This window comes from Calliopsis andreniformis, chromosome 3 (assembly GCF_051401765.1).
Source record: "Calliopsis andreniformis isolate RMS-2024a chromosome 3, iyCalAndr_principal, whole genome shotgun sequence".
NCBI lineage: Eukaryota > Metazoa > Arthropoda > Insecta > Hymenoptera > Andrenidae > Calliopsis > Calliopsis andreniformis.
The window spans coordinates 12,600,233-12,627,292 of NC_135064.1; the positions used below are offsets into that span (position 1 = coordinate 12,600,233).

At 37.2% G+C, this 27,060-nt stretch overlaps 1 protein-coding gene across 1 annotated transcript in view; it reads left to right on the forward strand.

Annotated features, from left to right (window-relative positions):
* Positions 1-12,459: 12,459 nt before the first annotated feature.
* LOC143177181 (uncharacterized) overlaps positions 12,460-27,060 on the forward strand; it is a 53,630-nt gene continuing 39,029 nt past the window's right edge. Inside the window, exon 1 of the mRNA XM_076374994.1 lies at positions 12,460-12,526. The gene's annotated coding sequence lies outside the window, so the exon portion shown is untranslated. The remainder of the gene's footprint in view (positions 12,527-27,060) is intronic.

A 27,060-nucleotide genomic window follows, 5' to 3' on the forward strand; every position in this document is an offset into this window, starting at 1 on the left:
CTTGCCGCAAATGTGCCTCCCAGTTGTCCCGTATGTCTCCTCTTGCTTTTCACTATTGAAAATTGAGAATTGTTGTTACAACACATGGCGGCGAATTGTTGAGCGCGGCGGCAAAATAACGCTTGTCTACAGGGGTCCTAAGATGTCACATGTCCCAGTAAGTGGAGTTCTTAAATTAACTTAAAATTCCATGTTCTGACATTTGAATTTCATCCGAGTAGGGTGCAGTGAACATAGGGTGCTTCTGAACAGCAGGACAGAATTTTAACCCCTTCTCCTATAACTTTCTTTCGTAATGTTATTACCTTCGCTGCCAATCTGAAACAGGCTGACACGTACAATACCTCTATATTCATCGTTGCATATTTCCCTTTTTTTAGTGTTTGCACTTTGTCGTAACTTTGTTGCTTTTCTTTGTAACCACTCCATTTTTTATCTTTTTTGTAATTTCATTCTCAATAGATTTTTTTCTCTCTTCTTTTGGGTTTTAAGCTCTTTTTGCTGTTTTTTCTCTCCCTTTTGTAGTAAAAGAGCACAATATGCTTCAGAAGAGATTGCAGTTGACAGGTTTTGAATATTTTTTCTTTTACTAGATTTAGTTTAGGAAGAGTAAATCCTTCGTAAAGGCGTAACCTTTTTTTTCTTTTATCTCTGTTTGCTCATTTGATACAATTCATAATGAAGCAGCATTTTTCTTTTCGGGTTAATCTTTTATGATTGTAATCGGTCAAGTCCTTTAGCTGTGTTTGTTAATAAATTTTCATGAAGTATGTTTTCGAATCTTCGACTTGTTAATTAAGTAAATTAATAGCTTGCTTTAAATTATCCTAATTTCCAAGAAAAATTTTTAAAAATCAATTTTTAATCATTTTATTCGTAGGACGTGATATTGGCATTCATATACGTATTAGCTTTTAAATTAAAATACATTTTTACTCGGCCAGAATACTATTTCATAACGCAACAAAATTTGAGTTACAAGCGTCGCCGAATAAATTGCAACATTAAAGTGCGCTGAACACTCATTATAAAGCCAGTGCTAAAGTATACATACAACATTCATTTGCCCCAAAATTTCACTGAAATTATTTACGGAATTATTGAAGTAATTACTGTTTGCCTGCCGCCTGTAGAATTAACATTTACTTATCCAATTGCATTTAAATTCTAGGATTAGTCTATATAAGTCGCAGCTTGACTTTCGAAAAAAGATTCAGTCCAAGCACTTCTGTGAAGGATCCTCTCACCATCATTCATCATTCACTCCACAAAAACAGAGCCTATCGCTGCCGCCTTCGCATTAACCCTTCCTCCACTCTTCACACTGCAAAGTCCCGCCGTTTCGTGCTCGATCCAAGATGATCAGCGTTTCCATTTCTACCTTCTGGTTTCGTGGCAATGTGCGCAAACAATCCCTCCAAGACGCATCCATCACAACCGTCATAACCACTTTCTCACCCTCTTGGCGAGACCCATTAGAAAAAGGGGTGGAAAGAAGCCGTTGCGCCAGGCGTTCCTACGTTTTCCATGTAGATCGCGCAGAATGTGTGGCGTGCTTTTAAAAGCAGGAACTTTCCTCGGCAGCATTGATTGGCAGCGTGTCGGAAGAAATTGTCGACGGGTGAGGACCTCGTGCACCCCCGCGTTTTCTTTCCACCCTCTTCGCCACGACCGACACGGGCCTCCTTCCAAGGGCGCGATTATCATTTTATCGGGTCTGATTTGCGAGCACTTTACACGAACCTTGTTCCTCGACAGGGGATTGCCAGCGAACGGCTGCACTTACCACCAGCCCCGTCTCGGTCTCCGAGGCTTTAGTCGAGTACCAGGTGCCGCGTGTGCGTATCTCTTTCGCGCACGTGACGAACAGTACAGCGTATTCTACGAAATAGTTTTCTTACGATCAAGCTATTTTTCGGTAAATCCGCGCCGTGACCCGTAGCTGTTACTCGGTGAATAACTTCGTCACGGTTTCAGGTCGAAAACACAGTGGCTGTTTCACGAGAGTACTGTAAACAGGCGTAAGATAATTCTACGTGGAAAAGTAGAACGAAAAAGAGGAATAGAAGTGACAAATTTGAGGAGCTTGAAAGAGAAGCCGTATGGGAAAATTTTTTATTAGTACGGTGCAGAGATTTTTAACGATTCTATTTTTTGTTTTAGTTGGTAGAATATATAGGAACATGAGAATAGGAATCTGACCCTACCTTTACTATTGAAATGATCATTATGTTCGATAGAGTGCATGTCTGGCATTTATGTGTTTGCACTTTTTACATGCTTTATCATGGAAACTTTGCTGCAGAGGCAATTATCGTGGAATTATTCATGAGTCTTATAGTGAAAGTAAAAAAAAGTGTTCTATGAAAGATTGTTATTGAGGTTGACAGATAAATGTTTCACGATAATTTGGAAGTAAAAAAGTAGCATGTATTAAGAATCCCTTCGAAACACAGTTTTCGAATATTGTAATCACCTACATATTTACGAATAGGTCAATGATTTTATCAATTTTAAATATATCGAAGTATATCAATGCTGTATTTAATCATTATATAAAATGTACCATAATGTGGTGAATAAAGTCGAAATGACAGACAAATTATGAAATATTAACACATGAACTTCCAGCGCTGAACTTTTCATGATGAAACGACATGTACCAGATGTGGCACAATCGGGCACATATAACATGGGTAGTCACAAATACAGATTTTAATTTATTCCATTAGTTTAAATGCTGATGTCCGTAACAAGTGAAGTTTGTAATAATTACGTGAAAATAATTAATTAAGATAAATATAAAAATGTATTTATGTAACTTGGGGTTGAAAGTAATTACTATTCAAGTAAAATACTGGATTATAAAATATTGAGCCAAATAATTTGTGGTTTAATTCAGATCTAGAACATACATTTTATATTTAAAACGTTAAATTTTAATTTTATATTTAAAAATAAGAGCTCAAGAAGGCACAAGTCCATAAGACACTATTGATATTGAAAACTTTCATTGTCTATATCTCGAAAACGACAATATGTGACTTAAGTCATTTTGCCTTACAACCACAGCATTATTTTAAATGGTATATGTTTATTCAAAACAGTTCGAATAATACCACACTAAACTTATCACTTTATATCGTTAGCCTAACAAAGAAGAGCGCTATATTATATGACAATTAACATATTAATAAAAAAAATTTAATAATCAGAAAGGAAACCCAATGTTTCATATTTTTTACGTCTGACAACTTTATGCATAGATCAATTGTTATACAGATTTACTACCAATCTTGAAATACTGTGTGTACTCATCGTCAGTTATTTCAGTTTCAGAGAACTATTGGAATTCCTGCTACTAAGTAAACTAGATTCGTTGGAATACTGCGTATTATTTCTCCAAGCACTAACCCATAAAAACAATGTGAAGCAAATCCGCGACGAAATATGTATCTAAACTACGACCATCAAAGGAAAACGTTATGTTACGTTTCGTTCGAAGATCTCATCGAGAAAATCCAGTGAAGTCGAGGTTGAGCGCGTGCAAAATTTAAGCGACCGTTTCGCGCGAGTGATGCACGTTCCAAGAGATCTAATATCAATTTTATGCTTCTGTTTCCTATTTTGCTAAGTCTTTCGACTTTCGAAATTTTTAAATTAAGAGCTTAGACTAATAATGCTTTCTGGCGAATAGAATGAGAAAGGTTGATTAATAGATAAATGTTTCACAATTGCCAGAAAGCATATAAAACGAAAATACCTCTCCTTTTCAGTGTGGATAATGAAAAGTTGATACAATATATTGTTACAGCTACCATTCAAAAGTGGTAACCCATAATATTAATACAATGATATGGCTCTTTCAAATATTTCCGATATGCCACATATTAATATTACCATTAAACCATGATCAAGTGCAAATTCGAAAGCCTTTTTTGCTTTAACATTCTGTAATTCTCCAACTCATTACTTATGGAATAAAACAGCGTTTATTACCGATTGTGACATTAAAGCTAAAATCGATGGCAGCTGAATCGCTTTCTATACCACACATTGTTTGCATACACTTCGATTACACGGAATATCATTCAAAGTACTATATTACGAGTGTATAAAGCGTCGTTCTCTCCATTATCTTAAAAATATGCAGGTATATTTTGCGGTACGTTTAAAGCTGTAAATTAGGCAAAATGACGGATAACAGCACTTTACGAGTGTTTGACTCATGGACCAGTAGGACCTCAACTATTCAAAATAATATAAAACATTCTTCGTTTCCTAAATTCTTCGAAAGATAAAATACGCAATATTTATAAAAGACGTACCACGTAAAGTTTCACGAGGTATTTATTCTGAAATTATTAAAAATACTGTTGCAAATTCAGTTTGCAAATTTGCATGCTTTGCTGGCATTCTCTAACAGCCAGATACCTACTATTGCTAGTCTGTGTGTAGGGGCTCAAGAAGCCTCCTTCAGTTTTATAAACGAAATGTTATACATTTTCGCATTTTTACGAAAACTATAGAAAAATTTCCCTGCTAATTTTAAAGGCGTATATCTACCAACTGCGCGAAATGCTTGCGAACATTTGCAAACATGAATTCGCGTTTGTATAGACGCGAACACGTTTGCTCTTCGAAGCATATTCCGTGGAAACGCTGAATACATAACTGTTTCGAGACGAATGATTGCAAATGTTTGCTAGCTTTTTACACGACTAGTGAATATACCGACGAACAGTTTCAACAGAAACAGTATATACCATTTTACAGACCAATACTTATTTCGAAAATGGTGAGTACTAACAAAATATTTTTTTTTCAATTTCATTTCATATATTACCTTTTCAGGAACGAATTTCAAAGGGCTATTAAACATATTCATTACATATTCAATTTATGACCTTACATTATTATGAACTACGATAACTAAAAAATTCTAAAGTTATTATATTTTATTTACGACACAGTATTTCAATTCATAAAAACTGAGCAATAAATAAACTTATTTTTAATTAAGTTGCGTACACACAGTATTGGTTTTCGAACAATAGGTATTAAACCCGATAATCCAGAGTTACGATTTCATTCAACATTTAAGTAGGCGTTATTTAATATTAATAACTGATAAAAATGAAATTGCAGTACAAAAATCATCGGCGTCGAAAGGATTAAAGTTAAGAACATTGAACAAGTGTTAAGTATAGAAGCTAGAAACAAGATAGATAGAAAGAGAAGTGCACAACAGTAATTTCCACACTTCACAAATAACGTGCTGACTTCGCCTGATCGAATTTGTGGACGACTGTCTGTACTACAAGCACCGTAATGCTGTAAAGAAAACAGAAGCACGAAATTGTCGGCTAATGGAGAAGCAAGTATCAACGGAGCTCAAAGAACCGCACAAGTGTTGATCAGTAAATCGAGGGTTCGTAGGCAATCACAAGAGCCTCGTGCTCAGGTGGTGCATTATCACGTCGACGCCTTTCGAGGCAGTGGCAAACGAACTGAAGACATCGACATTGAATAGGGTGGTGCTCCGTAAGACGCGGCAACTGCGAAGAATAGAGATACGGCAGTTCTGAAGTGCGAGCGAAAATGGTTCGGCGAAGGCGAGCAAACAACGACTCGTATCGACGGATTTCAATCTCAGCCGCGGTAGAAACAATGTTTGCCGACGTTTCACGTTCCCACAGATCGGTTGCATTTGTTACTTGCTTCCTATAACCATGGCGAACCAATTTCGATCATAAACAACGGCCCACCGAAGAAACTTTCACGCAATCAATTTCATTCGACGCAATGATTTTCGTGGACAGAATTAATTGGAATCAGAGGCTATTGTTAATCGGAATCGTGCTGCAGGGCAATTGCACAAAACGTGCAGGTAGAAAAGGTTGATTCCTCCAATTTTAACACGTTCCCTGTGGAGATAAAACCGTCGCAATATCTCAAAACTGCCAGCTATGCAGCTTGCCGTTAACTGAACATAGGCGTTTCACGCGATAACGCGTGAGCAACAATTTGTGGAGTTTCAGGTCTGTAAAAAAATCGGTACACGTGACAGGGAACATTTTAATTGAAATTTGTCTTCTTGTATGGTAAAAATACAATATTAAATATCAGGTCAATTTTTGGAATGTATTAGAAACATTACTTTAGAAATGCTAAGGTTGAAGAGTTTAAAAATAAAAGTACGAGAGGTCAGTATATTAAATAATTTTAACACTTTTAATTCATGTTTCTCTAATTAAATTATGGTATTGTATGAAACTTTATGAATATTGTCTTATAACTAATTTAGCACATAATGGGATACGTGATGCACGTATGCATTTCAGATGCATTATTATTATTTATCATATCAGGTTTCACGAGTAATAGAGTCAGGTATTTCTATAATATTTCATCACCTCTTTTATTCCTTAAATACAGAAAATATAAGCTGGCTTTAACGAACCATAGAGGTGTCAAAGGTTGAGAAATATAGTAGTTAGGATTCCTGAAAAATCTACCAACATTTTTTTATCAATTTGATATGAAATATTCTGTGTAACTGTTTCCACTGAATTTCAAAAGTTCGGCTAATTTTTAGTATGAATAATTTTCAGAAACTATTATTTATAATAATTTATATTATAATATTATATTATATTAATCATTTATAATATTATTATATTATGCTTTCGGTTGTTTAAAGTATGTTCATTTAGAAATATCTGAACTTTTGCGTCAGGTATAATAGCAGAATTTTCACAGGAACAATTGTAAGAAACAATTTATGTGTATTATAAGTGTTTTCAAATTAGATTCAATGACGCTGTGCAAATAAAAAAGAAAGTAATTAGAACCGTATTTGTTCTCAGCACGCGCATTATTGATTTCTGTTTGTAAAAGGTCCCGAGAGAAAAACCACGCTACAGCCGCTGCAATGAAGCTGTTGTTTAAAATTAACGATGTGTCTGCTTGCAACTCGCACACAGCGCTAGTAAACAATTATTAGCTCATTATCCTGTCGACCATTAATTACCTCGGTTAAGCTATGAATTTCACCGTCTAATTACACTACTAGCTTCAAGAACAAAGACTCAAGTAGCTGAAGGAAATTGGATCAGCAAGAAAAGATTGTGCTCCCTTAAATCCCGAAAATATTAAGAGAAATTCGTACTAGTAGAAAGCGGAGAGAATAGCAAGTAGACAAAGGAAAGCAATTGTCGTACGCGTGAAAGCGATTACGCGGGTAAAATAGCATACTCTTACAAAGCTCGTGTAGCAATTAATAATTACATAGCTTCTAAGCCCTGCGTTTCGCGGTTTCAAATCTGCGCTCTCGCTGGAGATTCCGCTGGCCGAGCAAAACCTGTGAAACCGTGGATAGGAGCAACGTGCGTAATCACCTAGGTGGGATACCATTTTTCAAAGCCAAGTGACCAGCGGCCAAGCAAGATGCGTAATCACCTTGCGTAATTAGCAGATAACAGGCGAGAAGGGAGAACAACGTTTGGTCTCGTAGACCGCATGTTGCACAATTTTACAAAGTATGGGCTATGGTACAAGAATAACGTGACCGATGCGGTTACTTTTTTCTGTCGGGAAAATTTTAACTCTTCGCGCTTGAAAACTTTTCATGCTGCCCGCAGCATTAATTTAACTGACAAGGGATCTCTTGTGAAGTTCGAGGACATAAATTATACCGAACGTGTTGCGGAACTAGACAAACTATTTCCACGAAAATTTTCACTTCAGAAACTTTCCCCCTATTACCTGGAAGGTAAGGTGAACGTTTGCGACAGTTCAGCGAGTATATCGAGCACTCGAGGGCGGCTAATTTTTAATAGAATCGGTTAAACGATTTAAAATCGATGAACGAGCCGACTGGGGACGAGTGGGAAGAGAGCAGGGGTATGATTAGATTCGATAGAGAAATAATGCGATCAGCAGGGGATGAGACGAACGGATGGACGTGCGACTGGATGGAGGCTCGCAATTAGCATTCATTACTTTGTTGGGGCAATTGACATAACTGATTGGAATTCTGTTGCCGTGCCACCCTCAAAGGACTTGGCTCCTGGGGAAGGGAATTGATGGAGTTAGCCATGTCTGCGTCCAGAGTTACACGCGTCCTAATCTGTCCCTAGATCAGTCAGCTTATCATTTTGTTAATTACTTGTGTCGTAATAAAAGTTTTGTGAACTAATTACAGAAGCTCAGTACAGAAGCTCTGCTGATTGAGAGAATATTAATATACGTCAAATAATTCGTCCGATATAAAGCATGAATTTACTCAAGCTCCTACTGTGCTTTCAAATTTGAATTCACATCAAAATTTAATGAATTTCAACTATTGAAATAAAATAAAATTAAGGTTTATTTAACGTAAAATTGAATAGAATCATTTCGATTGGTGCAAATCGGGTAGAACATTATTGTTAAATATTTATTTTGAATCTTCGACTGGGAAAACATTTCTAGACATGTACAATCAAATTATTGTAAGTATTGTACTTTTGAATATTGAAGATCTATTTTATAATATAAATTTTTAAATATTCATAATTAAATTTGAATTTTATTGTAACATTAATATACCTATTTATATTCTGTATAGGTATGTACTATGTATGAGTGTTGTAGTATTATTCACGATTAGATACCTGCTCTAACATAAAAACTTGTTCTTTATTCCATTGATTTTGCAGTTAATTTTAATGTTACTCCAACATGTTTCCTGAACATAAACGTTGACTTTGTTACCTTTTAACTCTATCACGCAATTCAGGATCATTATCGCTCAAATATGATTTGTGAGACACTGCCGTACAGAACGTTCCTGAAACTAAATAATTCCCCAGCTAACAGAACTGCTCGCTCCCATTTTCCTTTTTCCTTCAAACACTTTGTCACGAAAGCAGCCACTAACGTTCAGTCACGGTCTAATGAGGTAACATCATTACAGGGTTTGCAACAAAAGTTCCATGCAGAACTCGGTCTCCTGCGCGCTTATGATAATTAAATGAAACACTATTAGCTATAAAAGCCTCGCAGCGACAATATGGCTTCAAGTTACGTTATGACATGACGAGGTAAAGGATGCTTAACGACTCCTAACAATTTTACGAGTGTGACAAGTTCGTTACTTGGAATTACATATTTGTGGAATAAATTTCAATGAAATTCAGAAAATAATTGAATGCCTACGAATTAAGTTACAACTAAAAGATTCCAAAAATAACATACAAACAGATTAAAAATAGTAGGTATCTAGAAACCTTTTTAAATTCTCATAAAACTTTTCATTGTTTCATTGTTCTAGACGGAAACGAATACACCAAGAACGAAATGAAGACAAAACATTTCTATATCTATCACCCCTCCGGCGATCACAGGTGAACTAAATAGTCGTTGAAAGAAATATTTCTATCCTGTGTTGTTTCCAAAGGTAACAATTGCCCCGGTTTTCATTCTATCACGTAGGAAAACACAGATCACACAAGCGCACGTTTAACGCGGAAAGCTTTTTTTCGATAAATCAATTTCGATTGATTTTGCTTTTCCCAATTTCAACTTTCAGTAGAGACCTCTCAATTTGCGTGAACCTTTCATTATACCATTCGTAGAGAGCCTATACTGTGACGTCCATTTCTTTCATTACGTCCGTTCTACAATAAAATTTCAATAGTTAATCCAATTATATAAATGATGGACTATAAGTACACTCTATGTTGTTCTATATGTATGTACACACGGGCAGACATTAATATTCATTTATGCTCTGCATAAAATATTACGAAAATGTAACACGATAGACATAGAAGATTGTAATATAGTTCAATTTTATACATAGAAACAAAAATTATTTATGTTAACGTTCAATAAACTTACTTGAACACTTTCAATTATTTCCTAAATTGTGTTCTCTGTAAAACTTTGTCACGAGACATCTGCATACATGTAGCTACATATATGTATACATACACGTGCAGCTAATTAAAGTCTTTTTCCCTGTAAGCGGTTCACCGAAAATGGTATCCGCCAGAACAGGAAGTTAACTGATAAATAGTAGCTAATACTTCACCGAGTTCCCGTGTCTGTAGCAATTTTGGACCCATTTAAACCGATTTCTCTGGAAGAGCAACCAGCTTTCGCTGAGATCGGTGTTCGAAACGGTTTAGCACGCGAAATGCATCTCTGCCACGGTTTTTTGCGCTTCTCCTGCAGACGACATTGAACGATCGCCTACTCCTCGACTTCGCGAAACTTCTTGCGAATACTTAGCCCGATTCGTTTCAGAAATGATCGAAGAAGTGGAGGAACACTGCTCAAGCTGTTAAGATACATTTACTTCTGGTAAAGAAGTTAGGTATAGTTAGAGATATCAGGGAAGCGGAATGATAGAGCGAAAATCAAGGTTAGACTCTTTCGAGGCGAGCTTTATATTGGTAGAAATAAAAAGCGAAACGTAATTGCGATTCAGAAGGTAACGAATTTCATGTGTCGGGAAATTTTAGGAAAAGAATTCTTTAAAATTTAATTAAATTCTATAGAAGGGCGACCAAAAGTTCAATAAAATAAAAAGAAGTAGAAGCAGAATAGAAGTGAGTACGAAATTGAAATTTTTCGAAATTTTAAGGTCATAGAAACACAAATTTAATTAGAGGAACAGAAGCAGAAAGACGAGAATGCGTGATATAGGGACCAGTAGTGGTCATGGTGGAAAATTGAATATTTCTGGAAATTTCGAGGTCCACACGAGAGAAGTTAATTGTGATTAAAAGAATAAAAATACCGGGGATCAAAATAGGGTACGTGCAACCTATTTGAAAGCAACCACGACGCAATATTGAACGACAAAAATGGGAGATCGAAAACGAGAAGTCATTCAACCACGCAGTCATAGGACCAATGGAAAATGAATGTAACGCGAGAGTCCTGGCTCATCGAAAAGCGATCAAAAACGTGAGAACGCCGATCGCTCGAAAATCTGCAACGAGGTCTGGACGCAGATAATCGAGCGCTGCCAGCCAACGCAAAAATGAGAACTTTATCCGCGACATGAATACTAATTGGCGACTGGGACGCCCACGCGGCCGCACTTTTCCAAAGCCCCGCCTAATTCGGCCAAATGTCATTAGCGTCTGTGATTCGCCAATAAATTATTCAGGGTAATTGGATTCAGACCGTGCATAAAATACGGTCGACCGAAATCGCCCAGCCGAGACCTGCTGCCTGCAGGGAAAAGTGGTATCATGCCCTCGCGGGGAAAATTTCGCGCGCCGACGAATGAGAGAACGATCGGCGATCGGTGTTAACTATTTACTGATACGATGATAGCTGATTGTCTGATTGCCTGAAAATCGGGAATGAAACGTACGAAACACTTGGAACACTCGCTGGAACACACTAATTTCAGATTCGATTAAGAAGAAACAGCTGTGGGATTAATTTGGAAAATTAAAATGGATACTTTTTCTTTGATCTTTTTTGAGAACGTTTTCTGTTGCTATCTATGTAGAAATTTGTAGGAATAACGAAAGTATAGATTATTCTTGGAAAATATGTATGTTATTATTATTAACGATGAGAGATTTATAAGTACCTATAGATATAGATATAATTTATTATGTATATCTGTTGTACCTAAACTATTATAATATAACGCCTGTAGGAATTAAATACAAAAGTAAAACGAATTTGCATTATCTAATACAGACATCTATCTACATTGCGAACACAGCGTGTCGAACGATTTATTTCATGTATCTATTTAGAAAGATTCTTTTTTAATAATACCTGTACTTTAATTACAATAAAATTTCACAATCAACTTTTCTTCGTAAAAGACTATACTTTTAAAACTGAAAATTCCATGACATCCCATTAACTAATTTTTCTCAGGAAACAGTTTCGAAGCTCAATCTTTTGTGAGACCATTAACAATAATGAGTAACCCTTTGTAAAAAAATAAACTGACAACGTGATTTCAAAAGATAATTAGAAATAAATTACAAACTATCCAAGAAGGGAATAATAAAACCTTGCGATGCTGAATATTTTCCTAACAGTAATTTCGTTCATTAAGTCAGACATCTAGCGCAGCATAATTACAGAGCACAATCGTTAAATAATTGAACTAGCGCGTACGCGCAAAATAGTCAAGTCAGGTTCAAGTGAGTCATGAAATCTTGCGGTTCAGCGGCTTAGCGGCGTCAGATTTCCAAAGTGGAAAAGCCGACAGAATTCCAATAGCTTTCAATATCCCCGAAATATAAAAACTAGTTAAAGTCAAAGCCTATAAATTCCCACGTACACAGGCGCGATTGAAAATCGTATCACCGATCAGCCAGGTTTTATCCCGCTAAATTTAACTTGACGCGACATAACTCCGTTATCGATAAGTTTAGTCGTTGAAATTAATTATAATCTGATGTTGCAGGCATACCCGTTCGTGTATCAATCGTCGAGACACCCGGTTCACGCAATCAAGGACAGTAACCCTTAAATAGGATTCGCGCGACCAGCAAGGGTGAGTCCAGTTATTTTTAATCCGTCTATGTTGCACGCTCGTTACGTGCTTCGATTTTATGATAATGCTGGCTCGCCCCCGCTAACGAGGCGATGTTCGACGCTCGATAACCGTCCCACGGGCGATACCTGTCGAAAATCGATTCCCTTCCGAGCTGTCCCTGCATTGTGCGAATTAATTGCTGCACGCGCCAACGATTCGTCGCCGCGCCGTTTCGCGAAATTTCTCACCGCTTTTGTCGAGTTCCTCGCGAACGATGAATCGTGCGCAATCTCTGCGCGAACTCCTTCTTCCATGAAATTAAAAGATATAAATAAAGGAGTACGCAGACAGAGAAGGCCTTTCAAAGGCCGAGTTCCTTCTCGAAAATTCACGGTCCTCGGAATGAAAGGAAGAAACCAACAGTTCGGTGGGGAAGGGGCAAGGGGGACAGAGACGACACCGGAAACCGTTGTGGAAGGGGCTAGGAATTAATTAAGAGCCTGTGACTCCTGTGAGCCACCACGCGGCAACCAGACTTCCGGAATTTCTGTCGTCAAAATATTTGGCTCGGATTACTGGATACTGAAATGCCTTAACTCCAGCGCAACAAGGAACACCGTGCGCAATTTTGCACGACAACTCAAGAAACGTTGGACTAGACACTCGTTTAGGACGGGCTGGTGTATCAGGGCTACTTAAATTATTACGACTCTTAATCCCATGGACTTACTTAGTCTGGAGGTATTGGCGAGAGAATGAAAGGGTGTTCCTTCTGAACTGTCTTAATGCACGGGGATGATGAAGCGAGAGATGGTAGAATTTTTGAAAATTCTGCTTGTGTGAACACAGGTACGCAATGAGACTGAGGATTTATGTATTATTATTAATAGATTTACTTATTGAAGATTACTTTTTGATTGAAGTCTATTATTACGGATTTTCTTTAGTTTATAGTATTATCTTTTCTAATTTTATTTCATGAAAGTATGATTATAGCTACGTAATCTAGTTTTAGTATAATTAAGTATAAATTTTGATACTTAATAAAGCAACTATTTACGTAGAAAAAAGTTTATTTTTTCCAATAATAAGGGGTGGTCAAAACTTTTGAGCGACAGTGTATGTTAGTGCACTTCCAAAGCTTCCATAAATTATTTCACCATTCAACCCTGAATCCTAGTATAACTTTGAGAAAAATTGATTCGTTGAAGAACCGTATAAACTACAATAAATCAAATCTGATAGGATACATTAAATCTGTCGACATATTAAACCTAATTGTCTAATGTAACACAAATCACTCGACAAATGATTGTAGACCAGCATCAGGGGCCTCTAATTTCGGTTGGTAATTATTTGAGCTACCCATAACGAGGCCGATCCAATATACAATATTCTCGTTCAATACTTGACCAACAGCGGGAACCGCAAACCTATTTATACGTTATGGCAATAACAAACGAAGTCCTAATGTATCGTAATTATACCAATCACTCCGTCGGCTTGTCAATATTCAATTAATAGCGCTATCAAGTTCTCATTTGCAATACGGGTTAATCGAGATCGATTCCGAGGCACGATACAGCGACAATACATTCGAAGCAATAGGGTTTGTTCGCGGTGGCAAACTGCTCTCCATTCGGGGGAACAGGCAAGCAAAGCGTCGATTCGCCCACGATTGATCGTATCGCAGAGAAAAGAAACGAAGATACGGGCCCTATGTCTCGAACAGATAAAGACTCTACGACAAGGGAGGGAGGAAAGTGTCAGAGGGAGAGGGTGCTGCGAGCGGGTGTTGGAAAAAGAAAAGAGGGAAAAGAGACACGTCCACGTCGATTCTCTGTCAAGCCTCGAGCACGTCGGCCGTGTATGTACACAAATGAAGTCGGTGCCGTGCGAGCGCGTCCTTTCCAAGTGTCTCCAGCGACGTCTAAAAGAGGAAGAGAAATAACGGGAACAAGGAACAGGGGGATAGGTTGAAGAATGTGCACTCAACGTGATTGGTGCAACGCCGGGCTATGCATAGCGGCCGGTTGTCTGCTTGGAAAACTTGAGAATTTCCGCGGGCACTCGTGTGTGCGTGCGTGTACAAGGTGTGTGCTTTCGTACACGCACGAACACTCACCGTGTCTTGCGAGAAAGGCCAAACAATGCGCCCCCTTCACCTCTCGACGTTCTAGAAAATATCAAGATACGCAGTTTCACTCGAGCTCATACGAGACAGTGACATTCCTCGGTCGATTATCGCCCCAAGCAAGTTTAAGGGGCTGGTTAAGGGGTCTCTTCAGGTTCTGGAGTCGGGAAACTTGATTTCTTCTTTGACACACGTTTTGAATCTATAGACTCTATCTTAGAGAGTCTTGAAGGCATGATATGCACATTTTGGAATAAACTAATTGGTTGAGATAATTTGATTTGAATTGCAGCAGATTTTGTTTAAAGTTAGTTAAATTTTGAATGGAAATTGGAGGAATAGTAGTAAATTCGGAGATTCTTTTAAAATAGACTTCTGAGCATCGAGATAAATTCCATTTTATACTTTACTCTTTTCAAACAAATACGCAGAACTTTGAATTAATTGTAAATTTAAACAAATTACGAAAAAGACACAAAGGCGGAAAGAGTAGAAAACAAGTTTTTCGCGTGAATTCAAAGGTAAACCTTTCATTTATTTGAAAAGTAAATAAAGTTTTTCGATTCGGTTTGCTTAAAGTGCGCTCACGCTACTATTGAAGATATCTATTGCCTTTCTGTTTGAATACTTCCTTCATGTAGCCTCATTTGAAAGTAGTTCTGTGTATTTTTTCATTCAAAAAATTGAATCGATAAAAGTGATCAGTCAAGACAACTATTTAACACTATTTTTATGTATATCTATATATGTATAGTCAAATACAGCGTGTTTCAGAACTGGTGGTACATATGGAAAAATGGTAATACTACATGCAAAAAATAAGTCGCAAATGTAGGGTGTTCGACAAGGGTCAGAAATTGTACAAGGGTAATTCTATATGCTACAAGAAGAGGAAATAACGTTTCAAACTTCATTTCATAATTATTAATTATTGAGAAAATGCCTAAAGTAAGCGTGAAATGTGTCTGACTCGACATTTATTCTACTAACTTTCCTGTCTTTTACCTGACTAATGTATGCTGACAGTAAAATAGATGTTTCTGCAATTATTATTAATATTAATATAATTTCTGAAACGGAACGCCAAACGCAATTTCACCCCTCTTAATATTCATCTTGTTTTTTATGTATAATCATTCTCTCAAATTTCTGACATCTATTGTCAAACACCCTGAATAAAATAAACTTGTGTCGATATGCTTCGTTTGCAAGAACACTGACTATGAATTTAACTTTGACTTAGAACGTTTCTCACTTACAGTAGAGAAAGTCAGTGGTCAGACCGTGCACGTTCTTTTTACTCTGAGCACCCTTCAGGAACTTAAAACTGTACTTGAACAGTTTTATTCTATATTCTGGACTTAACTATTCATGTAGCATTCCTTTTGACTTGTATATACCGCCAGCTATGAAACATTCTATGTATATACGTAACTTCTTAAGTAGGTCACCCAGTATTTGATTATTCTATCTATGAGAGCCCTTTTTCCTAGAATAAGTAGCTTAAAGAGCAGCTATACCTAATTACTCTATAGATAATCGAAAATTCATAAAACGTTGTCATCAGCTAAATTTTAATAATTCAGTCCCATTAAATCCAAGGGCGTACAGTTGACCGACTGTACCACGTATCTATTGGCGGTGCCTTCCTTTCGATTAAGAAAGGAAAGAAATAAAGTCGATCAAAGAAAAGTGTGAAAATGAGCGTGTTCGAACAGACTCTCCCACTTTCGTATTAAAAAACTGTGAAATTTTTATCTCTCCAATAATTTCGCTTCAATTTATGATATTGAATGCATAACAGCTGACACTGTAGTAGTAATTTGCAATTTCATTATCATTCGACATCAATTTTCCGTGAAACTTTGCGATGGAATTGGTAAACGCCCCTACACACGATTCAATTAATTAAGTAGTTCCATATATTAATTCCATGATAATTGCCTTTGAAGCAATTTTTTAAAAAACTGAGAACATGGGAAAAGTCAAATTAATGTGATATCATTTGAAGACTCTTCGAAATAATCATCTTTAAATTAATTCGTGTACACACCAACAAAGAAGTTACAATTCCTTAATGATTTTCAACCTACTACACTAAATGAAACAGCCACGTTCACGACGACAATACTAATATATTATGGTTGAATAAAATAACTACTACGAGATTAATATAAGGACGAGTACATTGCCATATAAGTGCCGCGAATGATTTCCTATTTGAAAATAGGCGAGCCATTAGTAGTTTCTCATTTCTACAAAAACCATTCTTTCTTTTGGTGATACATCCAGTTGAAACTTAAACGTAGATGCTCGAAATTCCCAGAAAAACAGAGGATAGACGAAAGTTTTGAAGTTTAGATACAGCACGAGAATATTTAAATTTAAATTGATCGTTGAAGTGCCATGGCGTCGTATAGTCAGGCGCGACAACTCTCTTCGTTTCAAGTGTATCCAGATTAAAAAAATACAAGCTTAAAACAAATGTATTCAAATAAATGCCAGCGTATTGTGAATATGTAACAACTGAATTGCAATTTAATTTAAACGAATGTATATGTATAGATATGTATGGATTAACACTAAACGAAGAACAAGAAGCACGCAAAGAACCACTTTATATTTTTTGAAGATATCGAATGAATTTTTGATCGAAAGTATGTAAACTTTGTATAAAAGTAGTAATAAAAGGTAATGAACACTAGTTACGACTGGAAGTAATTCAGTGCACGATAGCTAAGACATTTTTACTTCAAAGAACGAAAAATTTCCAAAGGAACCTGCCGATTCCATGCTGTCGCAGCTATCACAATGTCTTTCACTGAATTGTTTAGTTATCGAAGTGACCATTGTAGGGGCACGTCAATTTTTTCTATAATTTATGCTGCTATGAAAATATTATACATCTATCATATAATGCATCTCGAATATTTTCATGTCCAATACGACACATAAAATCCGACGCAAAAACCAAAAGATCAAGAATAATTCCTAAGTAAAATGTCACTCGTTTATAATATGTCGTGTACCATTTGGTCAATAATTATTTATGCTGCATACGTCAGTCGTTTGAAATTATATCTGTCGTTTTTGGAACAGAACCTGAATGTGTCATGGAATTTAGTGATAAATGGAATAATGAAAATACTCTGACTACACAGCAACATGAATGCATCATACACGATGCATACACGAATGAGTTAGCTTTTGTTTTGAACATTTGTTTTGACCATTACACAAATTGGTACACTAGCTTCGGCTTACTACATTTGTTATGAATATTTAACTGCTAAGGGCTTTTGCTATACGGATTATGTGACGGCAATTTGAAAACTTGTACGATCTCTCTAAAGGAAGAGGATAATAATAAATCTGCTGAAATTCATAAATTCATATTTTCATAATAATTAAACGTCTCTTTTTCCGTTTGTTGAAGAATTCCATTCTGAATTTTGTGAACCTTGTTTGAGAAGTAAAGAAGTGTAAAAATATGTAATTAATTATATATCGAAAATAGTGTGTCAATGAAGTTGACAAATACAAATTCTCATTGTTAATAAATATTTAAATATTGATAAGAAGATAAAATTCGGAACATCATGCTAAATCAGAAATTTAATCATACTTCAGCTCAAACTAAAATACCCCCAACTTACTGGCCTTCCTCAAACTGCATTCATAAAAGTTACATTACACAAAAAAAATACGTAAATTGATTAATTACTATGTAAAAAGTTCACTAAAAGATGAATAAACGAATTAATAATTATCGAAGGGTTCCTTGATATTTTCCCTTTTATCAACTTCAATCACGTGACTATACCTAATCTTATACCTAACAACTTGGATATTATAAAGTAAGGGGTTAACGAAACATTAATCCATATTTGACCCAATAACCCGAGAACCCAATTTCTAATAACCCAAGTAGACATGTACGTTTCCAAAGCAGACAACTTGCAGCTTGAATTATTTTTTCCATCCCATTTGTTCCCTCCAATTCAAGAAAAGACGCGTGCGGGGCTGCAGTCGGTGAGAGGGTGTAATGCACCACGAGGCGTGCAACGGTCGCTCGCGATAAGATGGTCGAGGGCGTGCAGCCACTTGGGAAATGGCAAACACCTAGGCCCGCACGATCTCGCGTGTTCGCCACGTTTATGCGTGCCAACCTCGTAACTGCTATCGCGGCCGTGGCTAATTATACGACCAGCCACAGTCTATCGGGCCCGTTCCATACTTTCTCTCCTGGGTGCCGGGGCCAATTTAGGTTCGCGGCCCCATCAAGAACCGCCACAACGGATAAATTCGCCATTCGTCAGCGAGTGACGCGCGCCAATTCGAGCTGATAAAGAAATCTTCAGCCTTCGAGGATTTCATTCGTCTTTATGTGAAGGGAGAAACGATTATTAAAGGCAGATACTGAAATGAAGAAATAGATGTCTTAGAAATATAGTCTCTCAAAAGCAGGAGATTTTGCAACTTGACGCTTGCGTTTAATTGATTTTTAAGATAAATTGCAGCGTAAATATATCGTGGGTAATGGTTTTCTACTCAAATTAGGAGTTTCAGTAAGTTTCTGAAGCATTTCAGACTTTGTTGAAAGTAGTAGATAATGTCTTTAAGTGTCTTTAAGTTACACGGATCGGAACTGGCAGGAAACTTGTTTAAGATTTGGTAAGAACACTTCTTCTAAGACATTGCGGAATTTCCATTGTAATAACACTCATGAATAATATTTCAGAGGATTTAAGTCTGAGGAACGCAACTCAGCATAGTTATTTGTCGTTTATTAATCTTCTAATCAAAATAATTGTAGTAGATAAATTCCATGGTAAGTTAAAAGTGAATTTTTCTTAAGAGAATTAAATTCCGATTGTATAATCAGTTAAACTAAAAAATTAATCCAATTTCAAAGTACAGACACACCAGATAGCTCAACCTTCTCTCATGATACAGGTACATAACAAAGGTGAAGCTATCAAAGGTATGTTTGAACCATGGATTTGAATTTTGGCAGCTTTTTCGCATGAAAAGGATTTGCAACAAACTGTGTTGAGAGACCTAGCGATTCTCGTTTTTCAGGGATAGTGAGGCACAGCACATATTGTCATGGGTAACTACTATTTGTTTGCATTTTTATGATAGTGGATTTCAACTGTATAGAAGATAAAAAAACTCTTTCCTCAAAACCCTTATTTTGCAGAGAAGCAGAAGAACGATAATACAACACAATATACCTAGTCAATTTTGGCACATAAAATGCATATGAATATTATTAGTATATCGACCTATTTTTACAAAACATCTATCTCCAAAAGAACAATAATGAAACTCAACTGTGTAGGTGTTCCGATATTTTAAGTTCTCTTTGTAGAATTTAGCATGAAGCATTGATCGTTGTGGAAGAATGTCGTGGATTCAGTTCATTACAACAATAAGAGATACCGGTGTAAATATAATAAATTTCGAAGCATAATAGTCAGAAACAATAAAACAGGGCGTTGTGTTTTGCGAAATAACGCCGCCGCGCGTGATTTACGCGGAAAGATACATACAGATCCAGCGAAGACCGAACGCGATACTCGTGTAGAAACGCTACCATGGAACGGGAACAAAGTTTCGTCCCCCACTCTTACCCTAGCTTGAGCATTATTTATGCGCGTAATTTTCTTCTTGGCTTATTGCGAACTGCATTCATTCGTTGTTCACGCCCGTGCCGAGGACAATTTCGCTGAAACAATGAATTATTCATGCTATAAACATCGGTACCTCCTCCTCTGTTATCAGTCTTCCTCCAGTGCGGTTCCAGTCCGCGAGATCCTTTCTTTCGCTTCGTTAATCGGCGCAGAGAATTTTCTTTGGACGAGGAACCGTGGAAACTCTGTCGCCAGCGATACGTGACGCGAGTACCTCGCGTGTGAAACGCGAAACACGAGGAAACCGACGCGTTACCGAATGGTTTCCGGTCCAGACGGGGCTCGTAAGTTAATTTTCATAGGTCCGTGGGGTTAAGGGGCGCGGGAGGCTTTTCACGATGCGCGATCGCTTCGAAAGGGCAGCGCGACCGAGGGACTGGCGCGCGCCCCGTTGTAACGAGGCCACGTTGTCAGATACCCTCGCTACCGTGGGGTAGTCAAACAACCCCCTCGCAGTTTACGGCCGTAATTAACTTCCTAGGTTATTAGCCCTCGTTCGCGGTTGTAGCCCTCCGCTCGACAGGACTCTGTCTCACCACTCTTTCCGGGGAATCATCCTCCAATCTCTTCCCCTTCGTCCCGGGCTTCGTTCCATCAGAGTCAGACATTTTTTCAATGGAGTTTCAAGCCGAACGGTCGTTCTTAGTTACATATTTTGCTGAGTATACAGATACGGAACGGGGACAGTGTAATATTTTTGTAGAAGCAGTTTCAGGCGTGAGAGTAATGGAAAATATTTGAATAGTAGTATGGAACTAAAAAATTAACGAAGAAAGGTAGCTTTCCCGATATGGGAAACTGGAGAGTCAAATAGACCAATATGATCTTTTCTGCATACACAGCAAATACTATACGAAACAAAATATTTACCTATTTTTTCTTCGTACATTTAAGGTACTTGAAACACTTTGAAATTTAAAATTTTATAATTTTGTAGGTTCAAATGTTTGATAATTTTAAGCTTTTGAAATTTGTTGGCTCGAATGTTTGAAAATGAAAATTTGTTAAATTTGTAGGTTCGAATATTAAGAAATTGTGAATTTCTTAAATTGATAGGTTCAAATGTTTGAGAATTTAGTAATTATATTAACACGTACAACTAAGAATGAAAGATATTCCATATTTTTGTCAATATCCGATACAAATTAAATAGCGTCAAACGCGTATATCATCCGTCATTGTTATACATTCATATGGGCGCCTATAACTGTAAACCACAGTTTCATGTTTCTTCCATCCCATACTTTTTGATACAGTTTCAGGCTGTGTTTGGTTTCAGGCACGGTATCGTTTACATTGGCTATAAATTTCAGAAAGTAAGCATCACCAAAGTAGCATGAAAAACGGTGTGGAACCGACGGAAAATGGTACCGACATGTTACGAGCGTAACGCTAAACACAGTCGTGTGCACGCGGGACTGCAAATTAATTAAGCGGCACACGCATTATTATCGGAAACACAACATGCGCCAGCAATGTGATCCTAATTAAATTTTCAGTCGGCGTGAGACCATCCACTAAATCAACATAGTCGGAATTCCATGAAATTAAATTAAAGCACGTTCTCCGAATAATTGCCGAGGCGAAAGCGTGTAACGCACGCATCATTGACAACTACTAGGATCGAACCACACTATCGATGCGTACGTCTCCAGTACCTTCTTAATAACGTCTCTGTAACGTCTCTGTACCGTCTCAGTACGTTTCAGTACCTTCTCAATACCATCTCGGTACTGTCTCAGAACCGCCTCAGTAACGTCTCAAAACCGTCTCAGTACCAGTAGTGTGTAGGACATTTTTAGAGGATAGTTCTACGTACCTAGATAATGAAAAAAGTTCATGTGGATACATATCTGGAAACGCTTAATTTTTTGGTTTCATGCTATTCTGTATTGCGTTGGCCCATTTTTTGACTGCACGATGTGCTATCTCCTTTAAAGTCCTACTAGACCCAGGTGCTTAAAGAAACTATCACATCGTACGCAATATAAAATAGCGTATAACTAAAAACTAAGAGTTTCTGAACATATATGTACACGAACTTTTTTTCTTGTCTTCGTAGCTAGAGCCTAATCTGCAAAAATGTTCCACATCTTTTGAAACACCCTGTAGGTAGAAGACTTGCACTACAAGATCCTTTGCATAGGTTGTACACACTTTTTCCTAAACAATCTTTTATGGTTGTATGGAGTACTAAATTAGAAAATATTAAGAATAAATAAGGTAACTTTAATATCCAAAGCTACCAGTTGTTATATTACAAAATTTGATCTAAGGAAAATTTGATCCACGTCGTTATACAACTAAATGAAAAATATCCAATTTTGGGTACAGTCTGTTCTATGAGAGAATACTCGTCGCGTCGCCCTACAACTCATCTTCAGCCCTACATTTCGTTGGGTCTGCTTCTAAATGACTAAAGCAACCGTCTGGCATCTCGTTACACAGTGGGTCGCGCGATGCAAGCCAGGAGAATTTCGTGCAGAGAAAATGAGACGACGAGGCAGGATGGGGCAAGGGTGAGTGTAGGGGTTGCAAGGTTTTCGTTAGGTGCGAAGAATTCTCTCCCCCGTGCACAAAAGCGTTGGTAGCTTAGACGCGACATTGTGCCGCGAAAGTGGCTACGGTCCGAATAACGCGCGTCCACTGTAATTCCGGAATAACGCGCTGCCGTGAAGGCGTCGAGGGCAAAGATTGCCAGACTTCATACAGACTAACCGCAGCTCGACTTTACCCCTGTACGTTTCAATTTTTTCGGTCCTGAGAATTTTCAGAGGTACCACAGATTTTCCACCGAAGAAGCTGGGAAAGCTAGCAAAGAAATAAAAAAATTTATTAAAAACATCTGGCCAAAGGAAACCGAAATGGGGAGCGCGATACTATGTTCTGTAAAACCTGGTAAAGGCTTACGGAAAATTTAGGAACTACCAAACTTCAAAACAGTAATTTCTGTAATTACTTACTTACTTTGCTTGGAATAATGGAATGGAGACTTTAATGCTTGGGTGAATTTTATTTTTTTGTTGTATATTATTGTTGATTCTATTGTTTACGCGATTATTACTTTTTTTAATGTTTCTTCTCTAGTAGCTATACTATCATACATACATTAAGCATGTCGAAAGATAAAAGTCATGATTATTTTTGTTTTTGGAGTATACATTACAATAGGATCCTTGTTGCTTGTTGGGATGTCAGAGTACTGGTTTGAAATTAAAGAAATTTTTAAAAAGCAGCTCCTTTAAGGAGTTCACTCTTTGAAAATATTATGTTGAGTGTTTGCCAATGCTCTATGATAGAATTTTGATTAAATTTTCCTAAATTATTATTGCTATTACATTTGAATATTCATTTTATTTTTTATTTTTACTTTTCTCTGAATTCTCTTAAGCATAACTCTTAAATAGCAAATAAATGAATCAATAAATGAACATCGTGTTTCAATGAGAAAGGAAACGAAGACTTACAAGATCTTTGTAAAACAGAATCCTTATAAGTTCAACAGAGGATTCAGCAGGTAATGGCAGGAACAAGAATTAACTAATCAATAGTGAAACTAACGAGAGAACGATGTCTTAGTGTAGACGTCTTATTCTCTCATCAAATTGAATATTCGAGTAGGATAAAAGTTACTTCGTTTATTTATTCATTTTTAAGGTGGATCCGCGAGGGCTACGGTTTTTATAGGATTTTCCCTCCGCGAGGGACCTCGCAATCTCGAAAACTCCAATTTTCATCCAAGCACACCGCCCAGCGCACCGCACAAACGCGGTCCAGCGTGCACCTAAGTTTTGCAATTCATATTTTCGACTAAAAACCGGCTGCAGAGGCCGCTGCCGCCTCTGAAATGGAAATTGCCGCGGCCCGTTTCCGTATGTACGCGCGCCAGCAAGATATAAAACTAAACACGGCTATGATAGAATCCTGTGCGAACAAGAAATAGAAAATCCACTGGTTGGCCCAAAAATTGACCAAAATTATAACAGCACAGCATTTCCTCGTTACACGTTCATTCGAACTGTCCCTCTTTCATAAACCTGCTTAGTGTGAACAAGTTCCTCCCCTCGTTCTTACTTTTCACCCCTAATGTTACTCTGTAGGATTCGCAAAATCCTTGGTTTCTTGTCCATATTTTATCTGTGACTTTCATTCACTGGGAGAGGCATCTTAAAAATTCACCAACTAATCAATGTTCCACCACTATCAGGTGGTACTCAGATTTCATTGTCTGCCTCCCTATCCAGTCAAGGGATCAAGGGATTCAAAGAATATTCTCAAAGGAATACACCTCGAAGCATCCTTTCCAAGTTTAAACATGTTACTTGAGTATATCAGGATCGACAGTTCCATTTTGAAACGCATGCCAGCGTCAAAATGCACTTCAGGTAAGAGCAATGAAAACTAACAGCACGTAAATGGTATTCATGAATCTCACAAGCTACACCTGAGCTTACAGTGAAAACATGCAGTATCTATCCTTGAAACGGTATCGCGTAATAACGAAATTATGAAAAATTACTGCCTCACTTTCTGTTACACTTTCACCTCCCTGTTTTTCAGTTTTGCAAACGCAGGCTTGCTGTCCCCATTGCTGGTACTGTAAAATGTCTTTACTTGAGAGGGCGGTCGGAAAGGTCGTTACATTGCTCCCCGCCTTTATCTAAATTATTTCTATACACCACGCACGCCAGCAAGCGAATGAGACACACGAAAGTGGTTGCTCCAATTAAAACTGTTCATTAGCGGGAACTACAGACTGTCGTATTCATGTCCAAGCGTGGCGCATATACGCGGCAACATTACTTGTAAGGCTGAATAGTTTGCGTCTGGTAAAAACTGGGGTGACTTCGCGAATAATAATTTTGCTAAACGCACTTAGAGGAGGGGTTGAGAAAAAGTACGACCATTCCGCATTTCTCTGGGTCTAATTGCGCGCGGCGTAATTACGTAATTCAGGAGAAAAGTTTATAAAAAATATAGCAAATGCTGCTGCATAAGACTCACGTGAATACGAGTTATTCCGCTGACGCGAGAAGAACACTATCGACTCATCGTCAATTTTAATGGGCTTTCATATGGTAGCTTTTCATCGATAATAAGTCTGCGCATTCGATCCTGTGCCAAAATGAACTTTTGTATTAAAAATTTTAATTTTAAGACATTCAATATTTTATAAACGTGAAGTGTGCTACGTAATGTTCAAAAAAACATTATTATCAGATTCCTTATTAGAGAAATTATTAAGAGGCAAGTCGATATTAAAGCTGGATTTTAAGACATCATAGAATACATTAAGAAATTATATTTAACTGGAGACTTGAAAAGGAAATCCAATTTTAAGATATAAATTTGTATTGATAAAGAGTTGATGAATGGTGATAAGTAACAAGAATATCGACAGTACTAGGAAACGTGTATATTTTGGACACTGGAGACATTTCAGTCTAAGTAGGTATGTATGTATGTGAAGACAAAAATCGAATGAATTTTAAAAGTAGACCAAAACGAAAGTAGATTAAATATTTTGTCAGAAATTCCTTTTCGTCTCATTTAGACTTCCGGATCAACAGAAATAAGTGAACGTATACCTTAAATACTCTGTACCAATTCAGAAGCAAAATCTATATCTAAGAATAGGTTTCCACCATGCAAAAGTTCACTAAAATTAATTACAATAAATCTATACCCTCTATTTCTGATACTCAATCTCCAGAAAAGAACTCTCATAAAATGGGAATAATATTCTGTTTTCACGATCGCAGCTTCATTTTCTAATCACAGAAATACAATCTCTGTGTTTCACGAAATAGAAGCATTCGAGACGACTTCAGCGGCGAACTATTGTTCCTCCCATCAATTTGTCACGGAATACACCGGATCGGAAGAAGAAAAGAGCGAAGGAAGCCACGGAACAAGGTCTGATATTTATGAGCTACCAACGAAAAATGCTGTGCGGCGCGCAGGGAGCGTGAAGCGCAGGCTGTCGCTTATTCAGACGAAGAAAACGATGGAAATGCGTCTGAATGGGTGGCTCGATCGCTTCGCGCAAACGGAGTGAGACATTCTGCGAGATAAAACGCTGTTACGCCGATCCAACCATTGACTCTTGCTCCGAAAACTTCGAACGCGTCGAAAAAACCCATTCAAATGGTTCGACATGGCGATAAAGCAATATTGGAGGAGGATTTGGCAAAACGTTATTGATGACAAATCTAGTTATGAAGAGATGCTACACGGAGATTTCTGGGGATTTTTAACACATTTACAGTCCTATAATTCGTATGTGACTTAAGGAAATTTAAACGTTGAAACCTGAAGATACTTTCGTTAGACTTCTGTTAATGATCACATATTGTCTTCATCTTTTTCATTTGAGATTTTTAATAATTTTGTAACATTTGTGTCGATTGCTTAAATGTGACAGCTATTATAAAAGTAGTGTAAATTCAAAATTTGTTCTACAATGGTTATGGTTTTTATGACTTGGCTCATTTCCATGGATTTAATTAATAAAATAACTTTTTTAAATTTTGAACTTATACCACTTTCATAATCACGAGCACAAATGTAAAAACGAATTAGTACGTTTTCAGTAGACTGTAAATCTGTTAATATTAACTGTATGTAAATGAGTTGTACGAGATATTTATGTTTTCGTACGTAAATTGTAATTTAAAAAATGTTTGGATCTTCTGACAGGAAAAATGTACTTGTTTAATGAA